General features: G+C 32.5%; 1 protein-coding gene across 8 annotated transcripts in view; it reads right to left on the bottom strand.

Annotated features, from left to right (window-relative positions):
- The window catches only part of ALCAM (activated leukocyte cell adhesion molecule), a 254902-nt gene that overhangs the window by 141239 nt on the left and 100029 nt on the right, over positions 1-13634 (bottom strand). The window contains exon 1 of one of the 8 annotated variants that reach the window (XM_074301086.1): positions 8417-8527. The exons of the other annotated variants lie outside the window; for them this stretch is intronic. The gene's annotated coding sequence lies outside the window, so the exon portion shown is untranslated. Of the gene's footprint in view, positions 1-8416; positions 8528-13634 lie in introns of those variants that run through there. 8 annotated transcript variants of the gene reach the window in all.

Here is a 13634-nt window from a genome sequence, read left to right as displayed (position 1 = left end):
TTTCTTAAAAGCAATATTGAGTTTGAAACATCAACATAGAACATTTGTTAGTTTTATGTTCTGGAATTTACTTTGCTGTGGGCAATGACTAGTGTGGAATTTTCTATTACAGTACTCTTTCATACTCATTTATTAGATATGCAACTACTCTTTCAACATTTTACTTTATATACTATCACAATTGGGACATTTGAAATATACCATGCTTCAACTAAAAATTAAGCTTTCTTATTTCCCAAAAGACTAGAGAGCTTATACAATGTTACAAAAACAATTATTTTTGAGAATTTTGCGTACGTCTGCTTATTTCTCTTAGAATCCTGGTGTATAGTGCCCGGACATTTTTTTGTACTCTGTTATTTGCCCAGCTTTTGTGAAAAGTATTAGTTATTTTTTCAAAGGAAAAATACATCACCCTATAAATCTGTTTCTGTCTATCCATCTGTCCATTATTCCATGTAGATTATTTGTCTAGTCTATGCTTCTTTCTGCCTATTCATCTATCCTTATATTCACAGGATTTAAAGCTGAAAGAAAAGATTAATTTCTTCTTTCTCATTTTACCGATGAAATTAAAGAATAAGATTCAAAGTCATCCAAGATATCATGTTCCCATGATCTAAATCAATGCACAAACAATTCCTGATAAAGAACTAGATGTCCATCTATGTCAATTCAACTAGCTAATCACCTCTCAATGGAATTATGAAGAGAGCAAAATGAGGTGAATCAGAGTTCACATTTTAGTTACATTAATTTTTGTTTATTGTTACAGTAAATGCTCAGTAAATATGGTGAAATGATGATGATGATTATAATAATAATAGCTAATGTTTATAAAGTGCTTATTATATGCAGCTGTCATGCTAAGCATTTTGCAAATACTACCACATTTGATCTTCACAACAATTCTGGAAGGTAGATACCATTTTTGTCCCTGTTTTACAAATGGGAAAACTGAATTAACAGAAATTAAATGACTTGCCCAGAGTCACACTTCTAGTAAATACCTGATGTTTGGAATTGAATGCTGCATCTTCGGGTTAGATATTACTCATTTTTTCTAATGAAATAGATTATTTTCATAAGTTCTCATCAGATTTTATAAATGTATGAGATAAATTTTATGATGATGACTATTATTTTGTCCAGATTTCATTGATGCAGGGAACTCTTTGGTGAGGATGGTTCTGTAATTTATAGTCTTAGAGTGTTGCCTGGGAACCACTAACAGATTAAGTGACTTGCTACAGGTCACAGAGCCAATATGTGTCAGAGTTGTATATTAAAACCATTTTGTGCTGACTCCTAGGCCAACTTTCTAGCCACTACTCAATACTGTCTTTAACAACAATAATAATCACAATCTCATTCTTTTCTTTTTTTACTCTTTTTTATTATTGGGTTTTTTTTATTTTTTCTAAATACATGTAAAGATAGTTATTGACATTCACCTTTGCAAAACTTTGAGTTCCAAATTTTTCTCCCTCACTACCCACTTTCCCCCTCCCTTAGACAACAATAAGTTAAACATGCAATTCATCTAAACTTCCCACATTATCATATTGCACAAAAAAATCAGATTAAAAGGGAGAAAAAAAACACAAGAAAGAAAAAAAAAAGCAGGCAAACAAACAAAAAGAGTGAAAAGGCTATGCTCTGATATACATTTAGTCTTCCTAGTTTTGTCTCTGGATGCAGAAGGAACTTTCTATCACAAACCTATTAGAATTGCCTTAAATCACCTCATTGTTGAAAAAAACAAAGCCCATTACAATTGATCATCATATAATCTTATTGTTGTACCATGGTCTCTTGGTTCTTCTTACTCTAATTAGCATCAATTCATGTAAGTCTTTCTAGGCTTTTCTCATCCTTTTCAATATAATAGGATCAGCCTTGGTATAAGTCACTACCCCATTTTTATTTTTTATAGTCAATATACTATCGATTAATTCCAAGTAGATAATATAATTGCCTTTTGTAAAGAATAAATAAAAGGACTGTGATATAAGCTTATCATCTGTAGTTTCCTGGAAAGTATCTCTGGAATAACTTAAGTAGCAGACAGAATTATGGGGATAATATGTATTTCTTTTTGTTTCCAGATGGCGCTACTCTCTTCTATTAGGTCTTTATTTTAAAAGTTTTTCCACTGCATACAGCTTGAAGATCAACTAGTCATTGGAAAATGATTCTTACAATTATCTAGATCAACATACGAATGATCAATTGTAGACAACAATTTCATCTGGAATAATTCTCTGGCTCTAGTACATTTTATTTGTTTAATTTAAAGAATAATTTTAGATCTGTATTTGTACATGTCATCTGTTAGTTTATGAAAGATAAGTGGTTAGAGTGGCACATGCCTCTAAGCCCCACAAGTAGGAAAACAGAGACTTGTTTAGTTTGAACTCGGGAGTTCTGAATTTCAGTTTGCTTAGTCATTTGGTGTCCATACAAAGTCTTGTATTAATATGGTGAGCTCCCAGGAGCAGGGTATTTACTAGAATGCCTTAAAAGAGATGAATTTACCCAGGGTGGGTGCTTGCATGTTGATCAGTATTTGGAAGAAGTCCATCAGTGGCCTTTGACACTTTCAGCCTAGGCCAGAGAAAAAGGCATATTTCAAAAAATATGTTTCTTAATGAAAGATAGTGATATTTTCATGTGTTTTACCCAAAAGATGTTTTCTGACTAGACATATGATAGGAACTAATTTTTTGCTACCTTCAGTTACATGATGTACACTTTTTAATATTTTGTAACACAATATATTTATCAATAAGAATGAGCTTATGATTTGATCCCAAATTACCATTATAAATCCATTCATTTCTATAAATAAGTCCACATGTTTTATACTTCTTTGTCAACATATCAGATGAGTGAATTCATGTGAATATTTGTCCATGAAAGAGTGTCTTTTGATTGTATTCTTGGATCTTATAGTCATTTCATAGGCTCCATCTAGATAGAAGTAAGCCACCATCAATTACTTTTGACAAATTTGTCAGCATGTATCTATTTCTAGCCTTTCTTGCTCAATGAAGTGAGCATAAGTGTTGTTTTAAATGTACTTTTCTCATTGAGCTTTGATTTCAGGATTCTATTAGGTATCTTAACATACATAGATACATACTTTTCTCCTTGATAGCTTTATTCTCTGTGTATCTTATCTAGAAGCGGTCAAGAATCTATATATATTACCTTCATCTGTTAGTTCATTTTGACCTTTGGATATTCTTATTGTTGAAGAAAACAATTATTCTATGAAGTAAAATAATATTACACAATTTGACCTTCCTGGGCTATGGAAATCCCACAAAATCATATTTTCATTAAGACTTTATTCTCCTCTGGAAGTAGTCAAAAGAAACATAACATGAATGTAATCCTTTGAAGTTATCTTTCATTGTGTGTGTGTGTGTGTGTGTGTGTGTGTACATGCATTCATGAACCTGTGCATTTATGGGCAAGTTTGCACAGTGTGCATATTGTATACTTAGTTTTTTCTTTGTCAATGTAGAAGTCATCATCATATTTTGAAAAGAATGCCATTGAAGTAATTAGAGGCCAGAAGCCCAATCATAACTGCCTGTAATTGAGTGTGTAATCCTGGGGAAGCCATCAAGCTTCTCCAAATCTGTTTTCTTAAATTCAGACTAAATATTCTAAACTATAAATTTTCTTGATATCTAAAATGCTGGGGCAGCTAGGTGGCACAGTGGATAGAGCACCAGCCCTGGAGTCAGGAAGATATGAGTTCAAATCTGGTCTTAACACTTCCTAGCTGTGTAACCCTGGGAAAAGTCACTTAATCCCAACTTCTTCAGGGAAAAAAAAATCTAAAATGTTGTTTATTCATTTGTTTCTGAGGGTCTCCATTTCTCATTTAGGTTACAAGTGCCATATGTACCACCTACTCATGGGCCAGATGTCACCATTGATAGGCAAGCAAGACCAGATCTGTGTTGTTTATAACCTGGCTATATTGGTCCCAAACACATCAGCAGAGCACAATGAACTTCAGAAGTCATGAAGGTCCATCAGCTTCAGGGATGTCAAGGATTACTGAGATACTGCCTCTCCATCAGGTTAAAATGTTAATTCTAAGATACACAAATTCGTGTTGATAAGAGAATAGTAGGTAGGTGGCAGCAGTGGGTAAACTTCAGGAATTGAAATGAGGAAGCTCTGGGTTCAAAAGTAATTTAAGCCACTTAGCTATGTCACTGGGCAAGTCACTTAACCTCGAAGCCTTATATCATCTATAAAATGTGGATAATTGTGGTATTTGCTTCCTAAGATTATTGTGAAGATAAAGTGACACACTTTATAAAATGTCATTATAAAGCTTTTTAATCACCATTTTCATTAATTATTTGTTATATTATAAATAATAACTAATTATTGATGGTTAAGGGTACTGTTGGTGTTGTAACTATACACATGGATGAAATACAACTTTAGATTTTACTGTATTCTAATGTGCACTATTGGTATCAATGCAGACATTTTTTCCCTAATGAAATAAGAAGACAGAGATATAAGATTCACAGCACATTGGACATTTTTTCATCTTTTCTGTGTACCCATTTGATATGCACTCATTTTGGCAGGCAAAGGCTATCCCAGTCCACCTTAAATCTAGTGCCTCCAGGATCCTTAGATTAGCCTCAAGGTGAGAAACAATCTATGATTATATATGCTGTCTCTACCATCCACAGAGCCCCCCCAAGGAATTTTGCTTCCTTCTAGTGAAACCCCAGTTATTTTTTATTTAATCAAAAGTAACCTTTAACATTTCAGATTCCTAAGGTTCTTGAACAGAAGTGAGGTCTTACAGATCTCAATGAGATCTTACAGGGTGGGATGGGAATGGTTGTAAACTTAATCACCCTACAATTCCATAAACACATCTCAGTCCCACATAAACTCCTTAGGATTGAAATTATAGGGTAAATGAGTTTGCCTTCTGTTTCAAAGTTGTAGATAGGTACATTAAATAGGAACTTTGGGCTATGAAATTATATTGAGTAACTTTTAGTGAGCCAGTTATCAGCAAGATACTTGGTGAACCCCTATGGGAGTTACTTTATTGCATTTTCCAGAATACTTTACAAGTTCTTCACTATTTCACATCAGTGAGATGTAGTAACTAATTTTTTTTAGTTCCCATGAGTTTAACAAGAGTTAACAAACCAATGCCTCAATCCCAGAAAATACGAAGTATAAGAGTGATGTCTGAGAAATCTATAACATTTGTCAAAATATCCTATTGGCTCTTTCTTCAGAATATCATTTTGATTTATCCTTTCCTCTCTATTCCTACTTTCCCTTCTCCCATATAACCCATTCCACAATCTTTTTTATCAGACAGTCAGTGAATCTAGTATATTAAATTTCAATTTGTTTTCAAGACTTCCATAAGATTTGGGTCAATCAAATACATCAAAATGTGTCTCCAATGGCTTCTCAAAACACAAGCTCTATTCTACTCACTCTCTCTGAATTTCTCCAAAAAGTCCATTTTCACTTTATGTTTTAATATTTTCTCTATTAATAGTCATAGATTCAACGTCCAGGCTACTCACCAGTTCCAAGAAATTTTAATCCTTCTGAAGTAGAGACATCATGTGTCTTTTTTAAAAATACCTGTACTTTCTAACACAGGACTCTGTTCAGAGTAAGTCCTTTAATAAAAACTTGCTAAATCATCCTGAAGTAAGGTTAGGAAATCACTGTTCTGAATAATCTCTGTTGCCTTATCTAATTCTACTTCTTTCTGAAAGGATCTTCCCCAGCTAACTATCTCTTTTTATTCAACCTTTGTTCATAAACAGGAAGTGAGAGAATATTCTGAGAACTTTTGGTCCAATTCTCAATTCTTCGTCTACCTGACAACTCAAACATACACAGAGAAAGCCATTTTATAATTATGAGGCCATTTTATGATAATCACAAAGTAAGATAGAAAAAAAAAAAAAAACTAAAAAATGGAATTTGCTTCCTAAAATCACTTTAAGCAATCACAAAAATAAGTTTCTAGAAAGATATATTGGTATCACCCATTCATTTTGTTCAAGTAATTAGATGATATGACAGAAAGATTAGTGCAATGTTAATTAGGACAAAGATTATACATTCAGCTCCACAATTCTCTTGCTGTGTGATCACAGGAATATCACCTTCTACCTTTTTCTCCTCTGATATCTTAAGAACACCTGGCTTCCTAACCTTAGATTAATATGAGCATTTATCAGCCAAATCCCACAAGATACTTGGGAATCTGGGTTTTTTACAGGAAGTTGTAAAAGGTACAACTTGTCATTACACTTAAAAGGCAATCATTTCTTTGTTCCCTAACACATATTTCAGTGTGTTGTTGAATCTTGTTATATGATGGCTCAAGACATGAAGCTTCAATTATTTCTTTTGGGAAACATGCTGGGGAATGCTCCTATTCTAAAGTACAGATCTCATATTTCATAAAACTATACTCACTATTCTGTGTGAGTAGACTTGCACCAAAAATTATAGACTCTCTTTATGGCATTACTAATAGAGTATAGTACTTTGGGATTTCATTTAATATTCCAGAAACCAATGAGTCCATTTACAGTCAACCCTGAAAAGCATGTTTTAGTGAGTGAATTCATTTTCAGGAAGCCTACAAAATGGCACTTAGAAAAATTTAAAATGATCTAAGAAATGATTGGGTTAAATGTTTTTGGCACCAGCATGTCTGGCGTCCAGCCCTCTATAGACATGCAGCATATCAACCTGTATCCTATTTGACTCTGCACAGTAGCTCTTTACCTATTAGTAATATACTCTATGATAGAAACAGGAAATCTGTACAGCACTTTTAAAACTATGTGGTGAATTATAAATTGATGAGAACTTAGTAGAGGAAGGGAATAACATCTGCAGATGAGAGCATTTCATAAAGACAAAAGGGGAAAAGGTTTCCCTTAATAAAACATAACCTTTCTATATGCACAATCAATTCTCAATTAGCGCTACTGTAAAATGTCCATATGTTTCAAGGAGCTGCCTATCTCCTTTTCTCCTTCACCTTAACACCCTACCTAACCCTGTGTTCCCTCCCCCTCACCATGCTCCCTGAATAAATTTTCTCTTATTTTCTTCACCTCTTTGTGCATTTTGAACTAGAATTTATTTCTCCTTTGCTAAAGCTACATGACTTGGCCCCTATCTTGACAGCTTATTATCCTTTCATTGTCTTAGAACGATATCTTTGCCAATTGACTGGGAATGAAGATGTCTAAAACATTGTTCTTAACACCATATCCTCTTTGATTCAGTAACACTGGCTTCCTTACTATTTTTCTCATAGAACATTCCATCTCCCATTTCTGGGCCTTTTCACTGACTGTGCCCCATGTTAGGAATACTCTCTGTTTTTCTGAGGCTCACAGCTTCCCTGGATTCCTTCAAGGTCCAGCTAAAATTCTACTTCCTTAAGGAAGCCTTTACAGACTCTCTCAATTGAAGCACTTTTTCTCTGTTATTTCCAATTTTTCTGTATATAGTTTATATATATATATATATGTATATATAATCGTTATTTACATATTGTCTCCCCTATTAGGCTGTTGGCTTCTTAATAGAAGAGATTCTTTTGCCTTTCTATCACTATGTATCACAGTGCCTGGTACATAGTAGGAACATAATATGTGTTTATTAAATAACTGAAAATATATTTGTATGAGAATTTTTTGAAATCTTCCTCAGATGCTCTCTTAGCAGCTTATAGCATCTGAATCATAAGTGATAAGAACAGAGCTAATCAAAAGTAATTTGGTGTTGTGTTCTAGAGATTCTATAATTGCCTTGAATAGTACCAGCACAAAAGAGTAAAGATATGAAGTGAAAAAAGTATACAAGCAGATTAGCCCTTTTCTTTTTTCTAAATATGAAAAAATAATTTTTAAAAATGAAAAGAAAAATATTTTTGTTAATTATCTGACACCTGCTTTTTAAGTAATTCTCTTTCCCTCTAATTTCTTATATTGAAACCTCAGTGGAGCAAATGGGAATAGAGAATTGTTTATTTTCATCACTCTTAGCACTACTTCTAAGAGGTGGAATATAGCTTCCTAACCTGTTTGTAGATTAAAATCCTGAGATGTTTATACAGGATGCTTGTAGGATCACAGATTTAAAACAGGGAATTGACTTTAGAAATCAAGTTTAAACCTTTGATTAGAAAATTTATGTGTCAGAAAAGTTATGTGATTTGTTTAAGGTCATATAAGTAGCAAGTGTCAGAACCAATAAGCCAATATTTCTCTTCAGAGTCTTGATATAAGAATAAAAAAAAAAAATGATTACTTTCTCTATTAATGCTGGTTGTGTCTTTTCTTTGTCTATTTCATGACTATACTTGTGGGCATGTAAAAAAAGTGATACAAATAAATAAAAAAAAATTTTAGGGGGGTAATGGGCTTTTTGCTACGAACTAAGAAAGAGATGTAAGAATTATTTTATATTGTTACTTGAAAAGATCAAATCATATTCTGGGAATCATCAGAAGAATCTGGGGTACTTGGGGGTGTGGGTAAGTTGGAAGAATTCACATATACTCCTTATGAAAAAATCATGGTTTCTTTGCATATGGGATGTTGCACATAGAAAAACATATAGAAGAACTAGAATAAAGGAGAATAAAGGAGGAGAACAAATAAAATGCCTAACAAATGGAAAAAAGAGCATTAAAACTGGAATCATGAAGAGCTATGCTCAAATTTGGACTCAAGATACTAACTAAATACATATCTTTGGACAAATAATAATTTTTACTGTTTTCTCATCTCCTAAATGAGAAAAATAAATAGTAGCCCCTACCTCACAGGGCTGATGTGGACATGAAATAAGAAAATATTTGTAGAGTATTTTGCAAAACTTAAGGAATATAAATGCTAACTATTGTCATTGGTATTAATAATTTCTTTGTAATAATTACCCTCAAAAACAGTAAGACTCTTTGGTCTTGAAAAATGAGCAATCAAAGGGTATAGATTTATTTATAAACTTATACAGGAAAGAGATAAAATGAAAACAGATTTACCTACTTAAGCTTGGAATAACAGAGATAGGAGCACACTTTGAAGCTAGGAAGAGATCAAATAAAAAGTACTATTATATACATGAAGTAATGAATATCTGAAATGTGCCACCTCAAGAATTAGTATAAACAAAAACCATAAAGACTGGATTAGTATAAACAAAAACCATAAAGACTGGACGGACAAAGGCTAAACTAAATTTATTATTTTAGTTAAATGATAACACAATACATACTAAACATCTCTTTACTCCTCATTTGACCAAAAAGCCTCATAGTTTTTATCTTCCATTAGTTAACAGGTGATTTTTTTTTTTTAAGTCCAAAAACACAAGCAAAATACAGGGACACCTTACTTACCTGGAGGTCACTTATCTGGCAACCTCAACTATCTGGAACACAGCCCAGAACTAAGAATTTTAGCCAGGAAACAAACAACAAAAGACCTCTGAATAGCTGAAATAGATATTGTAAAGTCGATATACTTTACTTGTAAGAACGCCCTCACTTGTTTATTCTTATTTTAGAAACTATTTTAACAAGTTTGGTTATACAGTCCCCAGTCCATAACAGATAAGAAAAAGGAAATAAGGAGACAATGGCTGCCTAAAGACAAGCACACTGAAAGCAAAAGAAAGGGACAGATGGCAGTTAAAAGGAAGGCATGAACAAAAAAAAGCAGACACAAGAATTCAAAAGACACAGTAACCTGGGATCATAAAATAGGCGAGGGGAGAAATACTTCTCTTTACCTTAGTAAGCCACTTTCATCACTTTGTATCATGAAATGACACAAAGTGTGTGAGAAGGCCGAATACCAAGGAGATAGCACTATGAGGAATTGGGATTCCCAAGTTCTATCACTGCTCAAAATATTTAGTTGTTTTACTTTAAGTAAGTCATGACATTTCTCTGGACTTTTCTCATCGGTATATTGGTGACGATGCTGAACCTAAAAGTCAGGAAGCCTTTGGTTGGAACCCCCTTCAAATACTTAGCTTTTTGAACTTGGGCAAGATACTTACATTCTCTGGGTCGAAGCTTTCTCATCCATAAAAAATGAGAGTTGGGCTCAGGGACCCCTGTGATTCCATATAGCTCTAAATCCAAGATCCTATGAATAGGCTGAATCATATCCTTTCCAGATCTAAAATTTGATGACTAAGTTTATCATCAGTGTTATCTTCATCATCAAATAAAAATAATAATAATAAAAAACAGAGGGCGCACTGCTTTCTATTTGTACCCTTAGTACTTAATACAGTATTTTATATATTTGTTGTTGTTCAATAATTTTTCAGTCTTGTTTGACTTTTCATAACCCCACTGGGATTTTCTAGGTAAAGATAAAGGAATGATTTCCCATTTCCTTCTCTGGCTCATTTTAAAGATAAGAAAAATGAGGTAAACAGGCTTAAATGACTTGCCTAGGGTCAAACGACTAAGGCCATATTTGAACTCAGGAATAGGAGCCTTGACTCCAGGTCTGGCACCTATTCATTGTATCACCTAGCTGCCCCAATTTGCACATATTAAGAGCTTAATAAACACATTTCATTCATTCTTGATTCATTTATAATAAGAATAACCCAGAGTTATTAGGAGAAAGTGCCAGCTTAAAAAGCAGGGAAGTATAACATAAACACTACTATCAAAAGATAAAATTCAAAATAAATTAATTTTTAAATATCTTAAAAGTGCAATTATTAGACTCTCAGCTAATCTATCTAAAAAAATTCTGTAAGAATTCTGATTAAGTGAGCTTTCCTTATATTTGATTTAAGATTATTTATTTTAAATATAGCTCTTAAAAAAAAAAACTCTCTGGATAGGCTCCAAAGTATTTGTTAAATACATGACTTTTCTATAATTAAATGAGAACTGGCTGACTTCATATACAAATTTAAGTATAAATACAGAAGCAGTTGCTTTGTAACTCTTAAGGAACACATATCCAAGCTCAAATAATCAACCATATTACTTTCTATAAACATATTCTTATTGAAAAAAAATTATATTTTAAAAAATAAGCAAGAATAGAAAGTTTATGTTTTATATGTCATAAAAATTAGTTTTTAAGAGCTTGCTTTAGTAGAAAAGTCTCAATTTGCATTCTCATTGGCATTGTATACATTTAAAGGTCAATTTACCTTATGTTGCAGGCATTTCAATGTATGATTTGGTGTTGATTTTTTCATTTGTACTACATCTATTTTGTTTTGTTTTTCATTTTTCTATCATTATGGTCTTGAATAATCCATCCCTCACCCAAAACGTAATCCTGGATAAAATCTCACAGAACAAATAACATCACATTAATGAAAATAAGACATCTGCTTAAGCATCATATACAAGAGGGGGCAAAGCTTAAGTTCTTTCCATTAACTCTACAGGAAGGATTCATACAATAATCAATATGTAGAACTCATTTATATTTTCCTGTTGGAAATCACTGACCATTGCTTTCTTTGTCTTAGCAATGTCAGTCCTTGGCTTTATTTAGAATTCACCAAGAGATAAACAGATCACACACATATTTATCTTCTTCCTCAATATCTATGCAACGTTCTCCATTATAGACTATGCTAAAACTGAAACACAGTTAGAAGTCAAGTTAATCTGTATTTAAATGCCTACAATGCCCCATGTCATGGTCAGAGCGATACTAGAGATGCAAAAAAAAAAAAAGCCCTTATCACATGTAGTTCATAGTCTAATGAAGGAATTCCTAGCTCAATAGGTTTTCTATGGATATAACATGATGTGGAGAAGAATATAATTTATTAAATTGATGGTACAGAGATAATTAATTAGAAACTGAAGAATTTTTGAAGCTCTTTTATATGGGGATGAATTATACCACTCACTTTGAATATAACATAAAAATAACATAATTAAGAACTTGAAGCAATCATGTAAAAGACATAAGATTAATAAATAGGAAGTCTTAAGCATTGGTTGTTTTAGAGCAAATACTAAAACACACTAGAGGAATTTGGTCCCAAAAGTGATTATAATGGTCAAAAATGTGATGTTATACCTATTAATAGTCTTAAGTATTTGAAAACAGATTGACACTACAGTATTAAACTTATTATATACTTTAAAATTGTACATAACAAGCTCACAGTTTCATATATGATTCTTTTTGTTCTTTATATATTAAAATGTTTATCACAATAATAGTAAAAGCAAAGAAAAATGTGAAAGAAAATATGACTGAAAATCCTCAGTGGAGGTCATCTGGATTATTTTTCACATGAGATAAAGTCATATTTCTCAGATTTAGTGGAATATGCTAGAGTAAATCAGAAAGCCATGATTCAAACTCTCTCATTTTATATAAGGGGAACTGAGATACAAAGAAATGAAGTGATTTGTCCAAAATCAAGAAGCTTCTAAATGTCAAATTAGGTTTTCGTGATTTCCAGTTTAGTTGTATTTGATATGCTACTATCTCTAAAACACCAAAGCACAGCCCAACAATTTTCTTTTTAGTCTGAAACTGTCATTTCATTGGTTTAGCTATTTCCCCAACACTTCAACCCCAAAACCTCTCTGCTAATGTAGATAATGTAGATAACTCAACTATTCTGAGTCTTGGATCATTAGAGTTCCTTGGATACAGATAAGGGAAATGACTTGTCTAGACATTTAATACATAGCCAGTAAACTTCAGAGGTAGGATTTGAATCCCAGTCCCCTAAGCCTTATCTGTTCTAACTCATTGTTGACTTTTAGTATAGCAACATCAAAAATCTTTATTTCCAAATATAATTGCTGACTCTAAATCTCTTCTCTTTCCCTGTTTCTGTTTCTCTCTGTAAAGAATATTATATACAGCATTTGTAGTATATATACTCTGCAACTATTTTCATGGCATACAAGATATGGTATTTTTCTCCTCTATTCTGCTTAAGTTTCACCCCATTAAAACTGCTGTCTGAATCTGAATGCTTTAAGGTTGATTAATTTGATTAACCTAATAAAAGAAAAAAAAAAAAGCAAGTCATGTCAACCTTCATGTGACATTGATAAAAAAAATCTTTACACAGAATAGTTCCCAGTACACTTTTTTTTTTTTTTTTTTTTTTTTTAGTGGAAAGAGATGAAAGAAAAGGAAGGAGAACCTGGCTTGGTGTATAACAGATTAATTGATAGTTCTGAGGAATTATATTGACATTAACTGATTAACTGTATATTGGGACAATCAAATCAAATGCTTAACACAATATATTTCTGCAAAGATAAATTACACTCTGATTAACACAATCATTTGTAGAGCTAGGTTTTTAACTCCTGAAACACTACTCCCTGATTTTTCATCTTTCCTAAGAGAAATTCAAATATCTACCTAGTCTTCTTAAAATATTCAAAATACCTGGGTAATTTTTTCTAAGGGAAATGTGTACGTATTCATGAAAACTGCAAAAGCACAACTTAAGAAAAGGTGTTTTCTTGTCATTTTTTTTAAATGAAGGTAAAATGAATTGCTTCCCTGTATGTTCTGTAGGCAACCTGAAGGAACACTACTCCC

The sequence above is a fragment of the Sminthopsis crassicaudata genome, chromosome 3, assembly GCF_048593235.1.
Source record: "Sminthopsis crassicaudata isolate SCR6 chromosome 3, ASM4859323v1, whole genome shotgun sequence".
Lineage (NCBI taxonomy): Eukaryota > Metazoa > Chordata > Mammalia > Dasyuromorphia > Dasyuridae > Sminthopsis > Sminthopsis crassicaudata.
Note: the sequence above shows the minus strand (reverse complement) of the source record. Positions and strands in the feature narration are given on the sequence as shown.